This window comes from Zophobas morio, unplaced genomic scaffold (genome assembly GCF_036711695.1).
Source record: "Zophobas morio isolate AGI-343-1 ecotype UQ-CSIRO unplaced genomic scaffold, CSIRO_AGI_Zmor_V1 ptg000004l, whole genome shotgun sequence".
Taxonomy (NCBI): domain Eukaryota; kingdom Metazoa; phylum Arthropoda; class Insecta; order Coleoptera; family Tenebrionidae; genus Zophobas; species Zophobas morio.
Genome location: NW_026972109.1, coordinates 2287365 through 2313346, shown reverse-complemented (window position 1 = coordinate 2313346; position 25982 = coordinate 2287365). Strand labels below are relative to the sequence as shown.

General features: G+C 30.4%; 1 protein-coding gene and 1 long non-coding RNA gene across 4 annotated transcripts in view; both read right to left on the bottom strand.

Moving 5' to 3' along the window:
• Dtn (detonator) overlaps positions 1–25982 on the bottom strand; it is a 221214-nt gene that overhangs the window by 133939 nt on the left and 61293 nt on the right. The gene's annotated exons all lie outside the window — the stretch shown is intronic.
• LOC135134019 (uncharacterized) lies at positions 2099–3297 on the bottom strand. Of its 2 annotated transcripts, XR_010281225.1 has the most exons (4): positions 3074–3297; positions 2668–2975; positions 2436–2606; positions 2099–2388 (listed from the first exon to the last, which is right to left on the bottom strand). It is a non-coding gene; the product is annotated as an uncharacterized LOC135134019 (long non-coding RNA). The 2 variants fall into 2 exon arrangements; XR_010281224.1 differs by lacking the exon at positions 3074–3297 and having other exon boundaries at positions 2668–3064.

Here is a 25982-nt window from a genome sequence, read left to right as displayed (position 1 = left end):
AATCGAAAAACTCAAAAATCGACAAATTTAAAAACCCAGAAGTGAAAAAATCGATAATTGAAACATCGAATTTTGATAAATGGAGAAATTGAAAAATCGACAAACTTAAAAAAAAAATTGAAAACCCAAAAATTCTAAATGCGGGAAATCGAAAATTCGAAAGATTCAAAAATCAAATCATCAAAAAAAATTAAAACACCAAAAAATCGAAACATCAAAATCTCGATAAGTGGAGAAATCGAAAAATTGAAAAGTCGAAAAACTCAAAAATCGAAAAATGACATCATCAACATCGCCTTGATATGATCAGTACAATAAACTCCATCATTAATTAATTTTTTTTTGAGTCACCGGTATAAGTCAAAATTTTGAGATAACGTCATCATTTTTTTGGGAGTGGATAAAAGAATAATTTGGATGAACGAAGCTGAGTTGGAAAATGTTGTTAACACATTTTTGATTTTGTTTTTGCAAAAATGTGGATGTCTAGGGTGCAAACAGGAGTATCTTATTTTATAAATTAAAAACAAATTTACTGATGTAAGTTTTCAAAAATCGAAAAGTAGAAAAATTTTAAAAATCGAAAACTCAGAAATCGAAATCGGCCAAAATCAAAAAATCTACAAACTCAAAGTTAAAAAACTGATAAATAAAAAAAATCGAAAAATTAAAAAATTTAAAAACCATGAAGTCGAAAAATCGAAAAATTGAAAATTGAAACATTGGAAAAATTTAAAAACCGAAAAATCTAAACGCGGGAAATCGAAAATTCGAAAGATTCAGGAATCGAACCATAAAAAAAAATGTGACACCGAGAAATCAAGAAGTCGCGAAGTCGAAAAATCGACAAATCGAAAAACTTAAAATTGAAAGATTTAAACTTAAAAAATTGATAAATTGAAAAATAAAAAATCAAAAAATCGAAAAATCGAAAAACTGAAAAATTCAGAAACTGAAAAATCACAAAAATTGAAAAATCCCTAAACTGAAACATAAATTGGGAAATAGGAAAATTGAAAAATCGAAAGACCGTAAAATCGAAAAATTTTTGTTCAATTTTGTATTTCTTTCCAAAAATCTCGATGTTTAAGATAAAAATTCAAGACGAATGCATAACGCACGAGTTTAGGACGATGTTACTTTTTAATAACATTTGACCTTGGAAAATCTCGATGCTAAGAATAAAAAGTTAAGGCAGATTCATAATCCACAAATATAAGAGAGCGTCATTTTTACAATTTAAATAGCATCTACTAGGGTAAATGTGTACAAGAGTGCGAATATGTATAAGAGTACGCACTGATGATTTCTGCTTATTAGTGCCATCTGGGTAAGATGAAGTTATACCATTCAGAATTTAATGCTAAACCTGAGATAAAGGTGCAAAAGTGACCTGAATATAGTTTATAGTTTGGTCGTACTGACGATTTTATGTTCACACGTTGTGTGGATGTAATTTTTACCGCTCATAGTTTTAGTTTTTTGTAAGGTACGTACCAGTTCTTTTATTTTACAGTAATAATTTTCATTAGCTGTAACTTTTAAGGTCTCGTTATACACTAACAGTTTTATACTTTCTATCCATCAAAAGCTTTTAACTTTGAAAACATTAGGTTATGTACAAATGTACAAGAGTGCGCAGCAAGGTATTGTATAAGAGTGTGCATTGTTTGCAATACGCGAACTAAATGACCGTTGGGGGCGCCACTGTTAACTGCAACATGGCCGCTCTAAGGCATATTTGACGTATCCTTTATGGCAAGTCTTAAGTGTCCATCGTGTGAAAAAAGTGTGTTGTGTTAATAAATCGAGCGTTTTTGTAGTGGATTTGTTCAGTTTACAGCCTGTTTCGTTGTTTGTGTCAGTTTTTTTTGTAGTTCTCATTTTATTAACCCTTTGTTTAACTTTTTAAGTGAACACATGCTAAATCATGTGGTGTTAAAACTTCTGTGAAAACTTTATTAATTATAGCGATTATTGTTTTTTAAATTAAGTGTTCATTTCATACTATGTATGAGTGGAATAATGCATAATAATAAAATAATAAAGCATGAATAATATTACAGGTTATTGCTGTCACCGTTTTAAACAAAACTGCTAAAACAGCATAAGAAAATGTATTTTTCAGTTTCATAAAAGTTAACAGAACACGTTCTTTCAAGTTTAATTTATGTTTATTACAGAATTTTCCAAACATCTCACAATTTGCAACAATAGCATTAAATAACAGAAAGGATGGTATTCCAGCCATTGTATTTAAATCATTATCAGATTTAAGTGTACTTATAAAAGGTGCCACTAAATCTCCACTTGTCACTTGAATATTTTTATCCTTATTTTGTGAATTTTGTAAATGTAACAAAGCCTGCACGGTTTCCATTTCTAATGCTAGAAAATAATCTGTATTTTTTAAATATCATCAAATGTATACATACTTGAAACAGTTTTTTGATGTAACTGACTGCTGTCGAAGCAATTTACATCAGTACTATCTGTACTTGAAATTATGTAACCTTCAGATTTTCTCATTGTTGTACTTCTGACTGCTTTAAAGTCTCGATTTTTGGGCCTTCTAGGTAGTAATTCTTTAGTAATGATACTTACATCTACAATATTTCATTTATTGTCTATTATACATTAACAACATTTACCCAAATCTGTACTTACCAGGTAATATTTTTATTTTTATTTATTTTATCCTATGATGTCTCTAACAAGCTGGAGGCCCAATTACAGGAAACATGACATACACAACACCCAAAAGGCAAGGCGGGAATCGAACCCACGACCCAAGGTGTAGTGGGCAAGCACGAAGCTAACTAACCCACCTGGGTCCTCAAATCAAATCCTCAATATGAAATCATCCTGATTACAATGTAGTGAACACACTTTCATGTGCTTTGTTGCTGGTTTTCCCATATTTAGCTTTACCATCCAAGTCTTATATCTGTCCATTTTTTTCCCTGATTCCTAACCTAAAAATATAATATATATATACATATTATACTGATAATCAAAAACAATTTAGTTAAATACTGATTAAACTAAATTTACTGTTGATATGAATACTTACCTGTTCATAACATTTAAACAAATGAGTTGTTTTTTATGGGGAATTTATGAAAAGAGAGCCCACTGTTTCTATTGTTTTTGCTATGGCAGCGAAAAACACAACAATTTGTATTGTTAACAGTCATTTTTTCAGGAATACTGGGACCAACTTATTTAATTTTGTTGGTTTAACATAAAACAACGAAATTTCACTGTACAACCAACAGCATTTACATCTTTCACTATGCTCCTGAGTAGTGCACATTTTTGACACCAGGTGTCGTATCAGATCATTTAGATCGCGTATACGTAGTCTAATAGTCTTGGAGATACATATCATACGATAATGAATTATTTAACTCTACTACTTTGTACTGCTTCTCAAGTTGTGTGGTGGTGGTTATGGTGATTTTTTTTTATTTTTACTTCCTGAGCGTGTTGTAATCGAGTCCGTCGACCGACTCTCTACTTTTACGTTTTCTCGACTTTTCTCAAGACCCCTGGAGTACGAAGAAATAGGTCTTCCGTTTTATATGTAGTCTGTAGTCACTTATTCCCATTTATTTTCACCTTAGAAACAAATATTTTTTCATAAAATATAATGCGCACTCATAAGCGTTCAAATGCGCACTCTTGTGCAATGCACTGTATAAGAGTGCGCATTTACACATCTTGACAAAAATTGAAATTACTCTTAAAATATAATGGTCTTGGGACGTACAATTAAATATATCTGATCTCTAAACATGTATATAACGAACCCATATCATAAAATTTGTCTATCCAAAAAAATTAAAAAGTTGTTGACATTTTTACACTAAGTGCGTACTCTTGTACACATTTACCCTATACATAATTTGAAATGATGTCATCAAATTGTTTGTGGGGATGATTAGCAAACATACGATACATACAAAACTCGATTGCGATATTTCCTTAGTTTACGCTCTGGAAGTAAAAATTATATACCTCCTCCAGCGAATTCCCTTAAAATTCCACAAAAAATCCTGCCGAGTACAACTGAAACTCCTCGATCGCCTAACCCGTGTACACCGGTAATAAAGCATCTCCCCGGAATATTAAAACCCGTCACGCCGCTGACGGCCTTGCGCGGCAACAAGTTTCCTGCCGCTGCAGCAGGAATTCCCCGAGGGACCCAATTTCAAAAATGGATCCGTACTTCCGGCGCTCTGCATCCGATTTAAGCAGCGGCTGCAATAAACGAGCTAAGAAACGTCCAGCCATTCATCTCCTGCATCTCGGCGTCTCTGCGGTGTTGATAAAAGCGGCGTCTCGCCGCATTCCCAAGAACTCCCAACAAGCCCAACTTAATCATTGTTATGCGCCAACATATTTGTCTTTATGTAGGCCACTTGTTCGCCGTCAGATGCGTAGGGAATTAAAAACTCGCCAAGAACAATTGCGTCTCCCCTCGTCGTTTGTGTAATATTCATGGGTGTGTTCCTCCGCATCCTGGCGCTTTCGACGAACTTCCGCCCGGGATTCGATTCGCTCTTGTTTGGTCGGTCGGTCTTACCTTCGTGAAATTTTTATGTCGTTATGCTCATGGAGTGATTTCGGTTTATGGGTGTAACGCCGACGCAAAGGCATCATCATTAATCTTGAATAAAAAATGATTTGGGGTATTGGTCTTGGCTAGATCGGGCCGTTCTTTCTATTCGGTGTCTGGGAGATATAAATGTCAAGCTATTATGGTATTAGTTTCGGAACGCATTTATCATCGAGGCGGGCTTCCGCTGCGCGCAGAAATTCCGCTCGAAAATTGCATATGTGCAGCTTCCGAGGTATTTTTCAGCGTGGACAGGAGCTAGGATTTCGCGGAAAGAACATAAATAATTGTTAAAAATGCATGAGCTTCTTTCTTAAATCATTTGACTTTCTAGGGGAAATTGGCGAACTCGGGAAGTGCTTTCAACGAACAGAATAAAACGAAAGTGGAAGCCGAAAAACCGGGAACGACTTAAATTTTAACTATAAAAACACGAACATGAACTGGGTGACTCCCGGCGCTTGATTTTATTTTATTTATTGATTATATCTTATTTTATAGATTTCCAAAGACGATAAGTGCTACACTGAAACATTTTCTTTGGGCGTGGATTCCGCTGTCCGAAATTCATCATCTTTGTTTTTTCGCCTGAAATCTATTAACGAAAGCTAAATATTTCGGTTTCCTACCGATAACATGCGCGAGTAAATATTTAGTCGGCGATGAGCGAACGAACGAAAGAATGAAGTGGCGTTTTACTGTTTACAAATAGATAAGTTTTAACGTTAAATTCCTCGATGATGTTTTGGCAGCGGCATCTCGAACTACATAACAGTTTACATTAGAAATGTTCCACTTATATGATACACCTGTTGCGACATTTTTATGCATAGATAGCGCCGTAATTGGACGCATTCTCCGAGGAATTTGACGCGTTCTTTTAGTTCATTAAATTCGGTTTGAATCAGCTTCAAAAGGAAGCATTGTTACGAAATCTCATTACGACGACAAAAGTGGCATTGTGTAGGGCGGAATATGAAACATCAGCACGAGACAATTCATTTTTCTTTTCTATGAAACAATCCTAACGTTATTTTCTTAGTTAGGCCACTAACACGTTTTGGGTTTTGCTGTAATACGGATTGTGAAGCACAATGATGCTACATGACAAAGAAGTAATGGTTTTTGACGAGGGGTCACTGTTTCGAAACAATTCTAACTGATAATCAAGTTTTTCTCTTCTAAAATCGCTTAAGCAAATGGATTTTATTGTGTGTGTATGTTGTGCTGTATGTATTCTTGGTTGACATTTTTATTTCCCGAATGCAAGCTAAGAAAGTATTGTAAGCGAGTCCATTGAACGAGTGACTACTTTCATGTTTTTGCACCGAAAAAATGTTTTTCAAATAACAAAAAGTGAACTTGTAGTTTATGAATTCGTGTTGAATTTTTTTCCCAGAGATAGAGATTTAAAAAAAAATGGGTAACAATTTTTCGATTTTTCGGCTTTTCCATGACTCAATTTTCGGATATTTTAGTTTGGGGATTTTTCAATTTGTCGATTCTTCAATTTTCGAATTTTTTGATTTTTAAATTTTTCGATTTTTCAATTTTTGCTATTTATGTATTTCTAAATTCTCAATTTTTCGACTTCGATTTTTTGTCTTTCAATATTTTAATTTCTCAACTTTGGGATTTTCCAATGTTTCGATTTTTTAATTTTTCGACTTTCCGGTTTTTTGAGATGTTGATTTTCGATTTATTATTTTGATTTCTTGATTTTTCAGTTGTTCAATATTTTAGTTTTTCAATTTTTTAAATTTTAGATACATATTTCATTACTTGATGTTGCGATTTTGCGCCTTTAGATTTTTCGGTTTCCCAATTTTTCAATTTTTAAAATTTTTGGTTTTTCGATTTATCAATTTTTCAATTTTTCGATTTCTGGATTTATCGAAATTTCGATGTTTCAATCTTCCAAATATTCGATTTGTTGATTTTTTAAGTTTATTATTCGACTGCTCAAGTTCTCGGTGTTTCAATTTTGGGATTTTTCTATTTTGGAATTTTTCAACACATTTTTCGATTTTTTAATTTTTTCATTTCTCTACCCCCGATTTATCGGGATTTCGATGTTTCTATTTTCAATTTTCCGATTTTTAAACACATATTCGGTTTTCAGTTTTTAGATTTTTCGACTCTTCGATTTTATTTTTCAATTTTTCGTTTTATCAGTTTTTCAAATTTGAGTTTTTCGATTTTTCAAGTTCTTGTTTCAGTTTCGAAATTTTTCAATTTTGGGATTTTTCAACACATCGATTTTTCAATATTTTCACTTTTCGTTTTACCAGTTTTTATAAGTCGTTTAAATTTTTCAAATTTGAATTTTTCGATTTTTTGGTTTTGGACTTTTTCGATTTCCCGATTTTTCGATATTTCAGTTCTAAATCCTCAAAAAATCGAGAAATCGAAATAGCTCAAATTCAAAAAATTGCAGAATTCAAAATTAACTATTTTGATATTTCCAAATTTTCAATTTTTGGTTGCTTAGATTTCTCAATTTTTTAGTTTTTCGAATTCTCAAGTTTTCGATCTTTTAATTTTGGGAATTTTCAACCATATTTCGATTTTTAAGTTTTTCGATTTTTACATCAAAAAAATAAAATTAAAAATCTCGGGATATGAAAACATCATTTCATATCCCGAGATTTTTAATTTTTTCGATTTTTAAAATTTTACATATTTCGATTTCTCGACTTTTCAATTTTTTTGTTTTCTTCGATTTTTCGCCTTCTCGTTTCTAGATGTTTTGGTTTTTCAATTTTCCGATTTTAAAATTTGTTGACTTTTCAGTGTTTCAATTTTCCAATTTATCGGTTTTTAAGGATAAATTCCTTTTTCGATTTTTCGATCTTTTGATTTTTTGAATTTTCAAAATTTTGTGATTTTTTTAAATATTAGATTTTTCAATATATATTTCAATTTTTCGTTTTATCAATTTTTCTATGTTTAAATTTTTAGATTTTCCGATTTTGGGCTATTTCAATATCTCAATTTTTTCATTTTTCAAATTTTCGATGTTTCAATTTTGCGATTTTTCACTTTTGGGATTTTTCAACACATGTATTACGTTTTTCTGATTTTTCTTCATTTTCTGATTATTCAGTTTTTCATGTTTCAACTTTTCAATTTTTCAATTTTTCCATTTATGGAGATTTTTTTGTCTTGGTTTTTCAATTTTCTCATTTATCCGTTTTTTTAAGTTTAGATTTTTCAATTTTGAATTTTTTAAATTTTCGATTTTGGGCTTTTTCAATTTCCCGATTTTTCACTTTTTCGATTTCTCGAGTTTTCAATACATATTTCGGTTTTTTTGTTTTTCGATTTTTTGATGTTTTGATCTTCCGGTTTTTCAATGTTTCGACTTACAAAAATTTTTGATTTTTCGATATTTCCATTTTCCAATGGGTTTTTAAGCATAAATTTTTCAATTGTTCAATTCTGAATTTTTTGATTTTTCAATTTTGGACTATTTCAATTCCTCAATATTTCCATTTTTCGATTTCTCAAGTTTTCGATTTTTCAATTCATATTTCGACTTATCAATTTTTCGATTTTTTGACACTTCGATTTATTTGATTTTTCAAAATTTTGCTCTTTTTTAAATTTTGGATTTTTCAAATTTTCAGTTTTTCTATATTTAAATTTTTCAAATTTGAATTTTTCTCATTTTACAATTTTGGGATTTTTCAGCATATTTCGATTTTTCAATGTTTTGATTTTTCAGTTTTCAATTTTTCAGTTTTTCAATTTTCCGGTTTCTCCACTTATCGAGATTTCAATGTCTCGATTTTTCAATTTTTTCGGTTTTTAAGTTTAAATTTTTCAATTTTGAATTATCCTAATTTTCGACTTTGGGTTTTGACATATTTCGATTTTGAATTTTTAAAATTTTCGATTTTTTGCTTTTTCGATTTCTCAATTATTCAATTTCTCAATTTGTCAAGTTTTCGATGTTTCAATATTTCAGTTTTCGAATTTCTAAATTTTAGGTTTTTGACTTTTTTCTGAACCTTTCGATTACTCGAATTACTCGAATTACTATGTCTCAATGTTTCCATTTTTCGATTTCTCAAGTTTTCGATTTTTCAATTCATATTTCTTTCGACTTGTCAATTTTTCGATTTTTTGACACTTTGATTTATTTGATTTTTCAAAATTTTGCTCTTTTTTAAATTTTAGATTTCTCAATTTTTCAGGTTTAAATTTTTCAGATTTGAATTTTTCCCAATTTTCAATTTTGGGATTTTTCAACACATTTCGATTTTTCAATTTTTCCATTTTTTAAGTTTAAATTTTTCAATTTTGAATTTTCCTAATTTCCGATTTTGGGTTTTTCCATATTTCGATTTTGAATTTTTAAAATTTTCGATTTTTTGCTTTTTCGATTTCTCAATTATTCAATTTTTCAATTTCTCAAATTTTCGATGTTTCAATATTTCAGTTTTCGAATTTCTAAATTTCAGATTTTTGACTTTTTCCTGAATCTTTCGATTATTCGCCTTCTTGTTTTTACTTCCTTCGGTTTTTAAAATTTTTGCTATTTCGGTTTTTAAACTTATGGAAATTATTTCGAATTCTCCAATTTTTCGATGTTTGGATTTTTGAACATTTCAGTTTAGAGATTTTTCAATTTGTCAATTGAGTTTTTCAATTTTTTAATTTTAGATTTTCGATTTTTTCATTTTACGATTTTACGACTTCAAATTTTTAAATATGTATTTTAATTTTTCCATTTTTCGAATTTTCGATTTATTGAGAAATCGAAAATTTCATAAATTCAAACTGACAAATCTAAACTTAAAAAAACGGATATGAAAAAATTGAAAAATCAAGACATCCAAATCCGGTTAAATGGAAAAATCGAAAAATTGAAAAACCAAAATACATGTGTTGAAATAACCCAAAACTTGAAAAATCGAAAAATTCAAAATCGAAAAATTAAAAAACTTATGCTTCTTAAAAACCGATAAATCAGAAAATTGAAAAATCGAAACGTCTAAAAACGACAAATCGAAAAATCAAAAATTTAAAAAATCGAAAAATCTAAAAGCCACAAGCGAAAAAATGAAAAATCCAAGATTTAAAAATTCGAAAAATTGAAAAATTGAAAAATCGAATAACTGACATCGTAATATGTATCTAAAATTTAAAAAATCGAAAAAACTATAACATCGAAAAAATGAAAAATCGAGATATGGAAATTTCGATAAACGGACAATTCGAAAAATTGAAAAATGAAAAACTGAAAAATTAAAAAAGTGGAAAATCGAAATGTGTTGAAAAATCCCAAAATCGAAAAAAACTTTTAGGATTTTTGAACAAATATTTCGATTTTTCATTTTTTTTTATTTTTCAGTTTTTTATTTTTCGAATTTTTCGATTTTTCCATTTATCGAGACTTCGATGCCCGGATTTTTCAATGCTTCGATTTATAAATATAAATTTTTCAATTTTGAATTTTTCAAATTTTCGATTTTTTACGTTTTCGATTTCCCAATTTTTCAATTTCCCAAGTTTTCGATGTTTCAATTTTGGGATTTTTCAACACATTTCGATTTTTCAATTTTTCCAGTTTTTAAGTTTAAATTTTTCTATTTTGAATTTTCCTAATTTTCGATTTTGGGTTTTTACATATTTCGATTTTGAATTTTTAAAATTTTCGATTTTTTGCTTTTTCGATTTCTCAATTATTCAATTTTTCAATTTCTCAAGTTTTCGATGTTTCAATATTTCAGTTTTCGAATTTCTAAATTTTAGATTTTTGACTTTTTCCTGAATCTTGATTACTCGCCTTGTCGTTTTTACTTTTTTCGGTTGTTCATTTTTTCGATTTTTAAAATTTTTGCTATTTCGGTTTTTAAACTTATCGAAATTATTTTGAATTCTTCAATTTTTCGATGTTCGCATTTTTGATTTCAGTTTAGAGTTTTTTCAATTCGTCAACTGTGAGTTTTTCAATTTTTTAATTTCAGATTTTCGATTTTTTCAGTTTACGATCTCACGACTTTAAATTTTTGAATACGTATTTTAATTTTCTCGTTTTCCGAATTTTCGATTTATTGAGAAATCGAAAATTTCAAAAATTCAAAACTGAGAAATCTAAACTAAATCGAAAAATTAAAAAACTTTTCCTTCTTAAAAACCGATAATTCAGAAAATAAAAAAATCGAAACATCTAAAAACGACAAATCGAAAAATCAAAAATTAAATATGGAAATTTCGATAAATGGACAAATCGAAAAATTGAAAAATGATAAACTGAAAAATAAAAAAAATTGAAAAATCGAAATGTGTTGAAAAATCCCAAAATCGAGAAATCACTTTTGGGATTTTTGAACAAATATTTCGATTTTTCATTTTTTTCAGTTTTTTATTTTTCCGATTTTTCGATTTTTCCATTTATCGAGACTTCGATGCCCCTATTTTTCAAAGCTTCGATTTATAAATATAAATTTTTCAATTTTGAATTTTTCAAATTTTCGATTTTTTACGTTTTCGATTTCTGAATTTTTCATTTTCCCAAGTTTTCGATGTTTCAATTTTGGGATTCTTCAATACATATTTCGGTTTCAAAATTTTTCAGTTTTTAAATTTTTCCATTTTTTGTTTTCATTTCTCGATTTTTCATTTTTTTTACATTTCAGTTCTGGTATTTTTCAATTTAACGATTTGTTTTATTTATTTGTAAGTATTTTTCTTCTAGAATCGCCTAACTAAATCGACTTTATTTGTGTACGAGTTTGCTGTATTTATTCTTGGTTATGACATTTTTTCAGATTTATTATACATTCAAATTAAATTCAAAAAATATGTTTCATATTTCATAATTTCTGTGGGTAGAGCACATTAAATGAATATCGTTATTTTAATGTCCACATTATCGTTAAAATATGGCATAAATAACAATCCAATCGTGCAAAAATGCCAAAAATATTTAAATTTATTCAAAAAAATATGTTATTATTTAAGCAAATAAAATAATATTCCGCAAATAAATAACGCCGCTATGCGTTAAAATTAATTTAAATTTCAAAAACAAGTTTTCCATCTGCGAAAAAATTAACAATAATTTAAAATGAAAAATTTTTGTGACATGAATATTGAGAATAATAAGGCCTCACGTAAATTACGTGCTTTAAATGTTGACACAGCTAACACAAGCAGCCATGAACACGTATAAATTTACAGTTATTGTTAGCAGTAGCTATAAAGCCTGGTGATCTAGTTGTATTGTCTTATTTAACTGGCAAACAAAAAGATCCGTGCGGCTTGAAGACGAAGATTTAGTTCAAAACAAACAACTATATTTAGGTTTTTCAAAAGTTTATCGTTTTTAAACTTTCTCTCGTCCGCCTTTCTAACCAAGTATGTGTAGGAATTGAAACTCCACCGCAAATTTAAATGCAAATGGAAAAGATATGGAAGCAAAAAAACAAAAACGAGGGAGGAACGAAGGCGACTTTGCGAGGGCGAATAGTGGAGGCGCCCAGTGAAACGACCAGAAAAACCCCTTCGTGAAGCGATTTGGATCGAAAAATAACTTCCCACATTGAGTATCAAAATTTTAACAATTTACTTGACTGCCAACTCAAAAAACCAACTGGCAGTTCTAACTAAGAAACTCTTATTATCGTTATTTTTGTAAAACAAGTCGAATAAATTTGACTTGTAGCCCATGGCGTTCCATTAACTTCCACGTCGTCCCTCGAAATTGAAAAATTTGTTATCTCAGATTGAAGAACTCTGTCGTCTGGTAACTCAATTTGTAAATAATAATCGAGTCTTAAAAGGATACGTTTCTTCGCCCGTGTTCCAGCAAATGATGTTAAGCACCTCTGCTTCTCATTTATATACAAACGGGATTAAAGAACAAAGAAACGAATATAACGTCAACGGAATTACACATCCATCGATTTATTTACCTTAACAAAGAATTCATACTGCGAGCGACCTCATAATGGAAAAATCGTTACCGACTGAATGCGTATCGCATCAAACAACAATTAGGTTCCCATTAACAAAAAGAAGTGTCAATACGTTAATTTCCGGTTGTAATTAGAGCATTTCATCCGGGTTATCAGATCGATGGAAAATCAATTGGTTATTATTCGGCGCAAAATCAATACGGGCTTTCTATTCACGGCGTCTGAAGCGAATTTCCCGTGGAATGGAGGCATGGGCGGCACTCCAAACAAGAATTGGGTGCAAATTTTCCCTAAAACTGACAAATATCATGCTTTTTGGACGTTTCATGACCCTTGGAACACTCGTTTCCCTCTGTCTGTCTGTCCGTCATCCGTGTCAAATGTTTAAAATTTAAATTTTATCAAAAAAAGTACTCCTCCATTTGCGGTTTATGAATCCGGGTTGAGCTTTTACCATAGACATTCAGATTTTTGTAAAAAAAAAAAACGCTTTACGGTTACTGGGAGTTTCGTAAGTCGTTAACCAAAATTAATCCGTTTTGATGCAATTTTGTCGTAAATGTTAAAAATTAACATAGTCCTGAACTTGTGGTTTATGAATCCGTATCGAACTTTTATCTTTGATTTTTATGGAAAACAAAATTGAATGACAATTTTTGGAATTTTCGATTTAAAATTTTTCGATATCTCAATTTCCAAATTTTTCGAATGCTCAATTTTTCGGTGTTTCGGTATTGGTGATCTTTCATTTGTCGATTCCTCCATTTTTGGATATTTCGAATTTTCTATTTCCCAATTTTTTTATTTTTCGACTTTTCAATTTTTAAATTTTCAATTTTTCGTATTCTCAAATTCTGGATGAATTAATTTTTTAATTTTTCAGTTTTTCGTCTTCTCAATTTATCGACTTGTCAATTTTTCCATTTCTCTAGTTCGATGTATCAGTTTAGAGATTTTTCAATTTTGAGTTTTTTTATTATTTCGATTTTTCAATTTTTTGACTTCTCGATTTTTTGATTTTTTATTTTTAAAATTTTAGATTTTTCTATTTTCCATTTTGTAAGTTTTAGATTTTTTGATATTAGTATTTCTCAATTTTTCAATATTTCAATATTTTTATTTTTGGGTTTTTTTGATTTCTCGATTTGTCGAGATTTTGATGTTTCGATTCTTCAATTTTTCGATTTTCGATTTTTCAATTATTCTACTAACCGGTTTTTTAAATCAAATTTTTCAATTGTGAATTTTTCGATTTTTTGATTTTGGGATATTTCGATTTCTCAATTTTTTAATTTCTCGAATTCTGGACTTCTCGACTTTCGATTTTTCAATTTTTCAGTTTATCATTTCAACAATTTTTTTATTTTAGATTTTTCTGTTTCTATTTTATATTTTTTAGTTTTTCGATTTTCCATTTTTCGGTTTTACGATGTTTTGATGTTTCGATTATTTTTCAATTTTTCCTCCTCCAATTTTCAACACTTATACTTTTATACAATTATTTTACGCAATTGTTTCTTGGAAAATAAATTTACTTATTATTATTATTATTTCAATTTTCAGAATTTTTCATTTCTAAATTTTTCAATTTTTTTATTTTTTCATTTTTAGAGTTTTTATATTTTAGAATTTTGAGGTTTCGGTTGCTCGATCTTCGGATTTTCCGGATTTTCGGATTTCAATTTTCGGTTTTTCAATTTTTGGGGTTCCTAAATTTTAGTTTTTTCGATTTCTCAATTTCCCAATTAATGGATTTTTTTTTATTTTTCTACTTTTCGATTTTTCTCTTTTCAATTTTTCTATTTTCCAATTTTTCGATTTCTCAAGTTTTCAATTCTTAAAATCTCACAATTTTTAAATTTTAGGATCTTTCAAAATTTCGAGTTTTCAATTTTTCGATTTTTCGACTTCTCGATCTTTTGATGTTTCGATTTCGTAATGTTTCAAATTTTCAATTTCGATATCTCGGTTTTTCGATTTTCCAATTTTTCGATTTTTCAATTTTGGAATTTTTTAAATTTTAGATTTTTCAATATCGCGATTTAGTTTTTAATTTTTTAGTTCTCCGATTTTTTAAATTTTACATTTTTCATTTTTCTACTTTTCGATTTTTCGTCTTTCAGAGTTCCCTATTTTTCAATTTTTCGAGTTCTCTACTTTTCAATTTTTCAAGTTCTCTACTTTTCAATTTTTCGAGTTCTCTATTTTTCAATTTTTCGAGTTCTCTAATTTTCAATTTTTCGATTTTTCAAGCTTTCAATATGTCAGTCTTAGGATTTTTAAATTTTCGGATCTTTCAACATTTCGATTTTTACATTTTTCCATTTTTTGACTTTTCACATTTTCGATTTTTCAAAACATTGCGATTTTTTCAAATTTTGATTTTTTGATTTTTCAATTTTTCGGTTTTTAAAATTTTCAATTTCTCAATCTTTCGACTTATCGATCTTTTGATGAATGTTTCGATTTCGCGATATTTCAATTTCGATTTATTAGTTTTATCGATTTTTCGATTTTCGAATTTTTCGTTATTTCAATTTTGGGATTTTTCAGATTTTTTGATTCTTCAATTTTTCGATTTTTCAATGTTGAGATTTTTTCAATTTTAGATTTTTCGTTATCTCGATTTATTAAATTCACTTTTTCGATTTTTCCATTTTCCAATTTTGCGATTTTTGGATTTCTCGACATCCCGGTTTTTAAATTTTTTTAATTTTTCGACATTTCAATTTCCCAATTTTTCAAGTTTTCGATTTCTCAAATTTTCCACATTTCAATTCTTGGGAGTTTTTCATTTCTAATATTTTAAATTTTTCGATATTTTCATTTTTACATCTTTTAAATTTTACACTTTTTGAAAGTTCGATTGCCGGATTTCTCGATTTTTCGTCTTTTCGGATTTCAATTTTTCTGTTTGTCAATTTTTCGATTTTCAAAACTTTTATTTTTCGACTTTTCCTTTTCGATTTTTAAATGCTCCGATTTTTCAATTTTTGGCGTTCCTAAACTTTATTTAGTTTTTTCGATTTCTCTATTTTTCAATTTTTGGATTTCTCAAATTTTCAATGTTTTAGGTTTGAGTTTCTACGATTTTTCAAATTTTAGATTTTTCAACTTTTTGATTTTTTCGTTTTGCGATTGTCCAAAATTTTGCAATTTTTGAAATATTAGATTTTTCGATTTTTCTATTTCGATTGCTCGATTTCTCCGTTTTTAGATTTTTTAAATTTTAGATTTTTCGAAATATGCATTTCTAGTTTTTGATTTTTTAGTTTTTCGATTTTTTAAATTTTACATTTTCGATGTTTCCATTTTCATTTTTCGACATTTCAATTTCCGGATTCTTCAAGTTTTCGACATTTCAATTTTTGGAAATTTTTTATATCTAGATTTTTCAATTTTTCGACATTTTCATTTCTAGATTTCATACATTTTAGGTTTTTTGATGTTTCGATTGCTGGATCTTTCGATCTTTCGAGGTTTCAGATTTCAGTTTTTGGGTTTTCCAATTTTTCGATTTTTGAAATTTTTATTTTTTGACTTTTCCTTTTCAATTTTTAATTAATTTTTGGTGTTCTAAATTTTAGATTTTTCGATTTCTCAATTTCTAGATTAATCGATTTTTTCCTATTTCGATTATTGAAAATTTTGTGATGTTTTAAATTTCAGATCTTTTGATATTTTGATTCGTGATGTTTCTACTTTCCAATTTCGATTTCTCGATTTCTCAGTTTTCAATTTTTCGATTTTTCAATTTTGATATTTTTTATCTATTTTTCGATTTCTAGTTTTTTTGATTTATTAGTTTTTCGATTTTTTAAATTTTACATTTTCCGATTTTCCGATTTTTCGATATCTCGAGATCTCGGTTTTTTGAACTCAATTTTCACGTTTATTTCACTTGATATCGTAATGGCGATTTCGGATTCGTAATCAGCGGAAGATTATGTACTATTTGACACCAATTTTCAGTTGATTGAACCTATTTTAACCATTTTTTTTTGTAAATTTTTGAAAATTTTAATCTCAGTTTTCACGTTTATTTGACTTGATATCGTAACTGCGATTTCGGATTTATAATTAGCGGAAGATTATGTACAATTTGACACCAATTTCCAGTTGATTTAACCTATCTTAACCATTTTTTTGGAAAATTTTTGAAAATTTTGAGCTCAGTTTTCACGTTTATTTGACTTGATAACGTAACGACGATCGCGGATTCGTAATTAGTGGAAGATTATCTACAATTTGACACAAATTTTCAAATCGATTGAAGCTATTTTAACCATTTTTTTGGAAAATTTTTGAAAATTTCGAAGTCAGTTTTCACGTTTATTTGACTTGATATCGTAACGGCGATTTCGGATTCGTAATTAGCGGAAGATTACCTACAATTTGACACCAATGTTCAATCGATTGAAGTTATTTTAACCATTTTTTTGGAAAATTTTTGAAAATTTTGAGTTCAGTTTTCACATTTATTTGATTTGATATCCTAACGGCGATTTCGGATTCGTAATTAGCAGAAGATTATCCACAATTTGACACCAATTTTCAGTTGATTGAAGCTATTTTAACCATTTTTTTGGAAAATTTTTGAAAATCATGAGCTCAGTTTTCACGTGTATTTGACTTGACATCGTGACGGTGATTTCGGATTCCTAATCGGCGGAAGATTATCCACAATTTGACACCAATTTTCCGTCGATAGAAGCTATTTTAACCATTTTTTTGGAAAATTTTTGAAAATTTTTAAATCAATTTTCACGTTTATTTCACTTGATGTCGTAACGACGATTTCGGATTCATATTTAGCGGAAGATTATCTACAATTTGACAGCAATTTTCTGTTGATTGAACCTATTTTAACCATTTTTTTTTTAATTTTTTGAAAATTTTGAGCTCAGTTTTCACGTCTATTTGACTTGATATGCTAACGGCGATTTCGGATTCGTAATTAGCGGAAGATTATGTACAATTTGACACCAATTTTCGGTTGATTGAACTTATTTTAAACATATTTTTGGAAAATTTTTGAAAATTTCGAGCTCAGTTTTCACGTTTATTTGACTTGATAATGTAACTACGATTTCGGATTTGTTATCAGCGGAAGATTATGTACAATTTGACACCAATTTTCAGTTGATTGAAGCTATTTTAACCATTTTTTTGGAAACATTTTTGAAAATTTCGAGCTCAGTTTTCACGTTTATTTGACTTGATATCGTAATGGTGATTTCGGATTCGTAATGATCGGAAAATTATCTACAATTTGACACCAATTTTCAGGCGATTGAACTTATTTTAACCATTTTTTTGGAAATTTTTTTAAAATTTCCAGCTCAGTTTTCACGTTTATTTGACATGATAACATAACTACGGTTTCGGATTCGTATTAGTGAAAGAATATCTACAATTTGACACCAATTTTCAGTTGATTGAACCTATTTTAACCATTTTTTTGGAAAATTTTTGAAAATTTCGAGCTCAGTTTTCACGTTTATTTGACTTGATAACGTAACTACGACTTCGGATTCGTAATTAGCGGAAGATTATCCACAAAAATTTCTGCCATTTCAATTTCTCGATTCGATTTCAATTTTGAAAATTTTTGATTTTTAGATTTTTTAGTTTTCGATTTTTAAATTCTTTGGATTTTTGGATTTATTGGGCTGCACTTCACTTTTTTTTCAAATCAAAAGAATTTTAGGCCCTTCTAAAATTTGTACGAGGGAGTTGTGAGAATTTCCTTAACATAATTTTAACTCGATTTTAACTACACCTGCAAAATTATAATTTTAAGTTAAATTTGAATTCCTAGTTCATTTAGATAGAACGAGTTATTTGAACTTTAACCTCAACAAGAATATGGAAAACTATAATGTAATAAAAGTGGAATTTCTCTATGTTTTAAATGCAATAAGTTTGGTCATAAGTTTGCAGATCGTAAAAATAAACCCGAGGGAATAAAATACTTCCATTGTAGTAGCTTTAGTTATCGCACAAAAAAGAGTAAAAACAGCACTGAAGACGAAAAAGTTATAGATTGCATTAAAAGCTTTCCACGGAAAAGTCGACCGAAGAGAGCAAAAAAGAATTAGTAAAGAAAACGAAGACGATACGACGCCGAAAATGTTTAAAAGATAAACTAATAAATAAAACGGTAATTGTCGACGATAAAAAAGAACTAAAAAAATTAATAAACAATTAAGGAACAAAAAACAGAATCAGGAAGACGTCAACATGTCCCAATTTGTGAGCCTGGAATGTCATCCTGGTTGAACGACACTTCAGAATGCCCGGGGAAAAATGAGTTACCAAGAGTTTTGTCCAGAACTGTAAAGTTGAGCAAAATTGGAAACATATTTCGCACATGTTATTTCCGCGAAGGCAACTAACTGTCTTATAAGTTTTAGAAATGGTAAAAAACGCTACAAAAAAAGTCGCTTTGTTCCCTGTGTTGCAAGACGAAAATAAAACAATAGTTGCATTATTTAACAGTTAGGTATTTTAAGAATTATCCGTTATCAGTACGTATTATCTCAAACATAAGCACGAAAGGGTAATATACTCAAGGTTTGCGTCAGTCATGATTATTACTTTCGCTCAAAAATAAAAATGTTATACAAGAACCGCTTGAATGGACTTTGCGAAACTACAACCGAAATTTCGGCAGGTTGTCAGATAATTAACATAAAAGCTTTTTATAATTCACACTATTAACATGCAGAATTACCTGAACAAAATGTTATTACAAACTTTTGTACAGCACATTGTGAACACACAAACCCGACAGCTTAGAACTTCAGAAATGGAAATTTCAGAATCGTATGTTAATTATTCTCAAACTTTGAACAACTTCGTTTATCTAGCTCAAATAATTATAACTAGCAAGTTTCAAAGTATGGGCACACGTCGCACCATATTCCGGAGGGTTTTTATGCTTCACAGATTTGATGAATATGATTACATTTCATCCGTTTTCGAACTAGAGTGTTTCGAGTGAAGTTAGTAATGAAGAAATTCCGTTCCTCGCTGTGTCGATGACTGCGAATCCATCAGACGACAGTAAAGTTTTAATATCTCGACTGTAATAAGTAATAACAACAACATTTGCAATAACCTCGTTAATGACCTTAATATAACGACGTGAATCACGCAATTGCCAATAATTGACCAGATCAAAGTGTCAGCTCATAATAATAGATCTACTCAATATGTAAGACGTTTGTTCCCTCTCTCCCCCTTTTTTCTTGTTTTCGGATCACGATCGACATGAAAACAGAACGCCTTTGGAGACAGGACAACATCACTCTTCGTCATTGTATCGATTCCGAAATTCAAAAATACGAATCGATGGGTGTGTCTGTTCGAGCCAATGGAACAAACTGCAGTTAGTTCGTCCAGTGGCGTAGCGCACAACGCAGACTGTGTTAACCCATAACAAAATCTACAGCGTCTGCAAATTTTTAAAAATGAGGATAGAATGTTTAACCCCAGCGCTGGTCTTCCCTCCCACTCTTGTCTTACGAGACAAGCAAGGGCGTGGCTAGTGTCATAAGGCGCATAATTGCGTATTCATCGTGTGCGTGGAATCTATAAACTTCGTGCTGACGTTGAAGGCTGCTTTTAGAGCTGAAAATTGTCATTTATAAACTCCGTTGCCAAGTTGCCGTTGATAGTAATTTTGATGTTCAACTTTTGCCACATTTAAAGGGGTTGTAGACGAAAAGTGGAGGATTTAAGTTGATTACTACAAAAATTTACCATTTTAGACATGTTTTAAGTTTCTTGTTGTCGAAATAAGTCTACACATACCAAGAAAAAAAAGGCAAAATATAAGCCCCGCCCACCCGCCCTATCTCTATTATGATCATTTTTTTTATTCGTCGTGAGCCCAGAAGCCGGAGCTTAATTGCAAAATCCTCTATTTCTCTACAGGTTTTTAAGGATCGCGTTGTTCAAAGAATATGATGTATATTAAGAAAAAAATAAAGCCAAAGATTAAGCCCATAATTAGGGCCCACCCATTCCCGCCCCGATCTCAATTCTCAATTGTGATGAATTTTTCATTCGTTTTCAGACCTAGGTAAAAATCCATATTTCCTTACAAAAATTTACCATCTTAAACGTGTCTTAAGTTTCTTACAATAAAAAAATCATCACAATTGAGGTCGGGTGGGTGGGCGGGGTTTATATTTCGCCCTTTTGCTTAATATGCATGCATAGTGTTCTGTGAACAACACAATACTCAAAAACATGTTTTTAATTGTTGTAAAGAAATAAGTATTTTGCAATTAAGGTCCGCCTCTCGGGTTACGACAAATAAAAAAATCATCAGAATTGAGATGGGGCGGGTGGGCGGGGCTTGTATCTTGCCTATTTTTTCTTAATATACCTAGCCATCTTGTCACAACAAGAAAGTTAGAACATGGTTTTGCAAGGAAAAAAATGATCGGGCAGAGAAAGAGAGATGTTTAAAATTGGTTCAATCGACTAAAAATTGGCGTCAAATTGTAGATAATTTTTCGCCAGTTGCAAAATTTTCAAAAAAAAATGGTTAAAATTGGTTCAACCGACCGAAAATTGGTGTCAAATTGTAGATACTCCTCCGCTAATTACAAATCTGAAATCACCGTCACGATATCTGTTCCAATAAACACGAAAAGTGAACTCAAAAATTTTCCAAAAAACTGGTTAAAATTGGTTCAATGAACGAAAATTGGTGTCAAATTGTAGATAATCTTCTGCCAGTTACAAATCCAAAAATCACCTCCACAACGTCTACTGAAATAATGGTGAAATTTGATTCCAAAATTTCTCAATAATTTTCCAAAAAATGGTTAAAATTGGTTCCATCGACTCAAAATTGGTCTCAAATTCTAGGTAACCTTCCGCCGGTTACAAATCTAAGATCACCGTCAGAATATCTATTCTAATAAACACGAAAAGTGAATTCAAAATTTCCAAAAAAATTATTAAATTGGTTCAATCGATCGAAAGTTGGTGTCAAATTGTATATATCCATCCGCCAGTTAAAAATCTGAGATCGCCTTCAGGATATTAGTTCCAAACAACACGAAAAGTGAATTCAAAATTTTCAAAAGCTTTCCAAAAAAATGGTTGAAATTGGTTCAATCGATCGAAAGTTGGTGTCAAATTGTAGAAAGTCTTCTGTCATTTACAAAAAATTAAAATCGACTTTGCAATTAGCAAAGACAATATTTTCTTATCAAAATTTTCCATTTTGAACATGTTTAAGTTTCATTTTCACTTTTTTCTGTATCGTGTTGTTCAAAAAATACTATGCATATTAAGGAGAAAAGGCAAAATATAAACCCCGCCCACCCGCCCCATCTCAATTGTGAAGATTTTTTTATTCTTAGAAACTTAAAACACAATTGAGGTAGGGCTGGGTGGGTGGGGCTTATTTGTTGCCTTTTTTCTTAATATGCGTAACCGTCTTTTCAGAACAAGGAACTTAAAACATGTTTAAAATGGTAAATTCTTCTAGAAAAATATGGATCTTGCAATTAAGCCCCGCCCCTCGATCTGACAACGAATGAAAAATTCATCACAATTGAGAATTAAGAGTGGGCGGGTGTGGGTGGGGCCTAATCTTTGGCTTAATTTTTTTCTTTGGAACAACACGATACTCAAAAACATGTTTTTAATTACCTGTTAAGGAATAAGTATTTTGCAGTTAAGCTCCGCCTTCTTCGCTCACGACGAATAAAAAAAATCATCACAATAGAGATAGGGTGGCTGGGCGGGCTTACATCTTGCCTTTTTGTTTTAATATGTGTAGACTTCTTTTCACAACATGAAACTCAAGACATGTTTAAAATGTTCGTTCGGATTCTGTCAGATTTTCTCGGAATCTTTTGGATTCTTCTGGATTTTGTCCGACCCTCTCGAAATTTGCCGGTCTCTCACGTATTCTCTACATTTTTTTCGGATTTCACCGGATTCTTTCAGATTCTTTGGATTTTCTCGGATTCTTCTAGATTCTTTTAGATTATCCAAGATTCTCTTGGATTTCCCCGGATTCTCTTGGTTTCTTTTAGATTCTTCCACATTCTCTCCCATCCTCTCGGAACATAGCCGGATTTTTTCCGGTCCTCTCGGAGTTTGGTGGGATTCTGTCATATTATCTCGTATTCGCTCACATTTTTTTAGTACTCTTCCGGATTCTTTCGTATTATTATTCTTACGGATTTTTTTGGATTTTTTCGTATCCTTTTGGATTCTGTTGGATATTCTCTATTTCTCTCTTATTCTATCAAATTATTTCGAATTCACTTGATTTCTTTCGAAATTTAGTCAGATTATCCCCTAATCTCTTGTATTGTTTTCGTATTCTTTCTGGTTTTGGTTGAATTCTCTCATAAGTATTCTCTCGTTTTTTTTCTTTGCGCATGCGATGGATAATTTGCTTTTCGGGTTCTTTGGTATTCTGTCGAATTCTTTCAGATTCCCTCGTATTTCCCCGAATTTTTTTGGATTTCCTCGAATTCTGTCGACACCTCTTAGATTCCTTTCGGTTCTTTGAATTCTTTGCGATTTTCGCATTCTTCCGATTATTATTTGGGTTCGTTGAGTTCACTAGATCTTTGGTTTTTCTAGCATACTCTAGGATTCTTTCGAATTATTATCGGATCTCTTAAATTCACTTAAATTATTTCGGATTTATCCGAATTTTCACGGATTTCTCGGATTCACACGGATTCTCTTGATATTTCTCGATTACCGAGAAATTAAGAAATCGAAAAATCGAAAATTTAGAAACGCCAAAAAATTGAAAAATTGAAACATCGAAAAATTGAAGAATCGACAAATTGAAAAATCCCCAAACTGAAATATAGGGAAATTCAGAAAACAAAAAATAAAAAAATCGAGAATCGAAAAATCGAGAAACTAAGAAATCGACTGAAAACTGAGAGTCGAATTTGAAAAACTGAAACATCGAGAAATCGAAAACATCAAAAGATCAGAAATCAAGACGTCCGCAAGTCGCAAAATCGAACAATTGGGCAATAAAAAACAGCCGAAAATCGAAAAATTCAAAATTGAAAATTTTAAATTCAAAACCACTATACTCAAAAATATTTTTTTTTATTTTTTGTAGAGAAATAAGGATTTTGCAATAAAGCTCCACCCCCTTGGTTCACGGCGAATAAAAAAATCATCACAATCGAGATACGGTGGATTTTGTTTTAATATGTGTTTAATTTTGCAATTAAGCTCCGCCCCATATACCATATTAACCATGTTTTAAATTTCTTGTTGTGAAAAGACGGTTATGTATATTAAGAAAACGCAAAATATAAGCCCCACCCACCCGCCCTATTTCAATTTTGATGATTTATTTTATTCGTCGTAAGCCGAGGGGCGGAGCTTAATTGTAAAATCCTTATTTTTCTACGAGGAATTACCATGTGAAATATGTTCTTAAGTAACAGTGTTATACAGAGAAAACTAAATGTATTAATTAAAAAACCAACCAAAAGAGAAGCCCCACCCATCCGTCTTCTCAATCGTGATGAATTTTTCATTCGTTGTCAGACCGAGGGGCGGAGCGTAATTGCAAAATCGATTTTTCCCTATACAATGTTACATCTTTTAAGTTTCTTATTGTGAAAAGATGACTACACATATTAAGAAATAAAAGACAAAATGTTGCCCCGCCCACCCACCCTATCCTATTTGTGACGATTTTTTTTTATTCGTCGTAAGCCAAAGGGGTGGAGCTTAACTGCAAAACCCTTATTTCTCGAAAAACGAAAAATTAAAAACATGTTTTTGAGTATCGTGTTATTCAAAGATTACCATGTATATTAAGAAAAAATTAAAGCCAAAGATTAAGTCCCACTCATACCTGCTCACCTGTCCTGATCTAGACAGTAATGAAATTCTCATTCGTTGGGAGACCTAGGGGCGGAGCCTAATTGCAAAATCCATATTTTTCCCTTACCAAAATTTACCATTTTAAATGTGTTTTAAGCTTCTAAGAATAAAAAAGTCATCACAATTAAGATGGGGCGGGTGGGCGGGGTTAATATTTCGCCTTTTTTTCTTAATATACTTAGTATTCTTTGAAAAACATGACACTCAAAAACATATTTTTAATTTGTTGTAAAGAAGTAAGTATTTTGCAGTTAAACTTCGCCCCCTTGGTTCACGGCGAATAAAAAAAATTGGTCTAAAGAGTTTAGACAGTACTTCCCTCGCTGTCGGAAACGTGACGACTGCATGCCTATTATGTTTTTTTTTCGCAGTGGATTTTAAAGAATTCGGTTTTGTAGTTCCTGAGTAAATCAATAAAATAAATTTACTCATTCATTAATTTTTTTGAGTCACCCTGTATATGCAAATCCAAAAAAAAATCAATGGAGTGATAAATCACAAGTACAGACTCATCATATTTTGTACAGTTTAGATAGGATTTATTCGGCAAACTTTCGAGCTGACGTCATCAATTTTTTGGAGGGGATAAGCAAATGTATTTTGACTAAACATTTATTATGCTCTTTATAACCTTAAAACATCTGCAAGATTTCAAAGCATTCGGTTTTGCAGTTCATGATTAAATCAAAAAAATAAATTTACGCATTCATTAATTTTTTTGAGTCACCCTGTATACGCAAATCCAAAAAATATGAATGGAGTGATAGATCACAAGTACAGACTGATCATATTTTGTACATTTTAGATATGATTTATTCGGCACACTTTCGAGCTGACGTCATCAAGTTTTTGGAGGGGATAAGCAAATATATTTTGACTAAACATTTATTATGCTCTTTATGACCTTAAAACATCTGCAAGATTTCAGAGCATTCGGTTTTGTAGTTCCTGATTAAATCAATAAAATATATTTACGCATTCATTAATTTTTTTGAATCACCCTGTATATGCAAATCCAAAAAATATGAATGGAGTGATAAATTACAAGTACAGACTCATCATATTTTTACAGTTTAGAAGGATTTATTCGGCAAACTTTCGAGCTGACGTCATCAATTTTTTGGAGGGGATAAGCAAATATATTTTGACTAAACATTTATTATGCTCTTTATAACCTTAAAACATCTGCAAGATTTCAAAGCATTCGGTTTTGTAGTTTCTGAGTAAATCAGTAAAATAAATGTACGCATTCATTAATTTTTTTGAGTCACCCTGTATATGCAAATCCAAAAAATATGAATGGAGTGATAGATCACAAGTACAGACTCATCATATTTTGTACATTTTAGATATGATTTATTCCACAAACTTTTGAGCTGACGTCATCAAGTTTTTGGAGGGGATAAGCAAATATTTTTTGACTAAAGATTTATGATGCTCTTTATAGCCTTAAAACATCTGCAACATTTCAAAGCATTCTGGTTAGCAGATTAAAAATTAAATTTCAAAATGTTGTTTTATAATTT